Here is a 2,962-nt window from a genome sequence, read left to right on the forward strand (position 1 = left end):
TAATACCAGTAACCTCCCTCACCAGCTCTTTTCATTCACTAAATTGAAAGGGTTAGGAAGCTTCAATTTGGACAAGTAATATACCATTTTAATGAGGAGAACTTCTTCTTTCATAATCAGATGAAATCAGGAAAATAATTTTTTGCGACTTTTTGGTGGTTTTGTGGTGCCGGGTCACATATTTTGTTTGCAGCGGATTTAATGACGGCTACAATTATCATAAGAACTTTTTTTAAGACGAGCTCATGCTCTACTGCCGATATTAAAAGGAAAACAAAATCGAAGATTAAGAGATAATAATACTTGGATAGAATCAAATAACCGCTAGGATGTGTGTGATATGTTAATATTTTACAAACGACATGCTGTAATATCTTATTTGTGTAATAACAAAATATATATTACACTAATGCTTCCAAATACATTTTGTTTCAGAAAACTGACTGTACAAACAAGAGAGAGAGTTCGATAGAAGAATGAAATTATTTGCCAAAATACATGTATTCTAAACGACTACTGGAATCGAAATTGCGTCGCCGACGATTCTGGATATAGTGTAAAAGATTAAGTCGACAACTGGAAATCTAGCTCTTTCATCACTTTTTTTCAGCTGAGTGCTCAGCATAAGTTAATCTATTCATTAAACCAATTGAACCATCATATACCTATTACTCTCCTAACCTTGAACTGCGTGAACAACATGATGAAAACTAGCGCTTCCATTTCATTTCAAATCACAAACATATATAGCCAACCTTGACCAAAGTTACACTGATGATAGCAGGGGCGGTGATTTATTTTCATGATCGGTGGGGGGACAAAATGCGAGATTTAGTTCTACAATATTCCCTCGTACGTTTTGAAGTATGTAATGCGAGGGGGCGTAGCGAACGAGCGAGAAGATTTTTGCCCTTTTTTAATAGTCTAAATGCTGCACTCTTTGGCCCTCCAGAGCCTAAAAGTGTGTAGCAGTCTTTAGTCCGTATTTGCTATACATTTGTGTGTGCACTTTTTCAAATTTTCCAGGAGGGGGAGGGGGCGATCCCTCTAATTAAAATGGAGGGGGACGTGTCTCCCCCCCCCCCGTCTTTCAACCCGGGATCACCGCCCCTAGATGATAGAAATCTGAGAATTCCACGTCTAATTCTTACAGATCTTAATTTCGCTATCGATCTCGTAAGATGTCGGAGAGATGATCTCGGTAAGGATCTTCGTCCTGGTCAACGACTTCTGAATGACAAAGAGCTTACCAGGGGTGCAGAAGGCAATACACGAAGGTGACAAGAAGGTCATGTAATACCAATGTCGCGTCGGGATCTCAATCTTTGCGTTCTTGAGCACCGTTCCCATGTGTTTGCCACCAAAAGTGTAATGTTCGATGGAGAGCGATTGGTCGGCGGGTCGGACGCAGGCGACGTAGAGCTGGTCTTTGTCGTTGACGGCTGGATGCAGGTATCCCTTCCTCTTCGTCAATGACCACTCGATGTTGCCGTCCTCGTCGAGCACGGTGATGTTGCCGTGTTTCTGGGTGATGATGGCGCCTGCCGACGTTGTGCATATTTGACGAGGGACGCGCTCGGTTTCGATGACTCGGAGAGGCTTGCCGCCCGCCGGTGAGAAGACGAAGATTTTCTTGAGATCCCAAAAAGAAACGAAGATATGTGACCCGGCACCACAAAACCACCAAAAAGTCGCAAAAAATTATTTTCCTGATTTCATCTGATTATGAAAGAAGAAGTTCTCCTCATTAAAATGGTATATTACTTGTCCAAATTGAAGCTTCCTAACCCTTTCAATTTAGTGAATGAAAAGAGCTGGTGAGGGAGGTTACTGGTATTAAATTGTGAGAAAGAGAGCTTTATAGTTTGGGGCTATTCAAGCATGCGGAGCAAGCAAACCACAGGGAAATCAATAGAAGGGTGAATCAAAAGGCCATAGCAACCACTATGAAGAGATTTTCAGATTAGGCTGAAATTCGGCCTGATGGTCAAACATAGTCTGTTCATTATGTTTCTGAGGTTTCAATGTGTGGACTTAAGTCTTTCAAAAGTTATTATGTTGTAAATGTATAGAGTTGTAATTGGACAGATTAAGTGAACTGCAACATAGTGCCGAGACACCTGCACTAGACAATGCCTAGACTATTCATGGTGGACCCGGAGTCTTTTTGTTCCCCCTTACATAACACTGCTTGTCACCTATCTTGTTTTGTATACATCTGGGCAATTATTTGTAACCACATTATCAGGAATTCTCTCGTCGCTGTCTTGCCCGAAGTGTTCAGTAAGCAAAGCTGTAAGGTTGGCCTGATCCCCCGCAGCTAGCCCCCGCATCATCGCTTCGTTGACCGCCCGAGCTACCCGGGCATCTGCGTTGGTGCACCCCGGTACCATCCCACGGCTCTGCTCACGTACAAAACCTGGCATTGTTAACGACGTTGTAGACTTTTTCGCAACTTGTCACTCTCAAATGAATAAAATATAATAATGTTCTTAGGTCTACTCTTGATCAACAAATTCTGGATATGTGATGTACAATCAAGCTACTCGAAGTCGTTAACGGAGAATATAAGACGAACGCAAATCTGGAACTCGGATGTGAAAGCGGATACAAACAAAATGGCGCGCCGCACTGATTGCTATAACGGACCAATCACAGCCCGCGTAGCACGACCCGTTAGCAACGACCGACCATTTCCGGACTACGATAATTTCGCTCGGGAAAAGTGATCAAATTTTGGAAGAGACCGAAGGCTGTGCGAAAAAAACTGGTCTAGAAAAACCGTTTAAAACACATCTTCTACTATGTTTTAGACTTCCAAATTTTGATACTAGGTACAGAAAAGACCACTCTTTCAGAAAATGCAAAAAAACAAAAATCTATTTTTTTCACCTAAATTGACATTTTAGCTGATTACGGAGAATCGCTGGTTGCGACTTTTTGTTGGTTTTGTGGTGCCGGG

This window comes from Strongylocentrotus purpuratus, unplaced genomic scaffold, assembly GCF_000002235.5.
Source record: "Strongylocentrotus purpuratus isolate Spur 01 unplaced genomic scaffold, Spur_5.0 spur5_scaffold_3, whole genome shotgun sequence".
NCBI classification, from domain to species: Eukaryota; Metazoa; Echinodermata; class Echinoidea; order Camarodonta; family Strongylocentrotidae; genus Strongylocentrotus; species Strongylocentrotus purpuratus.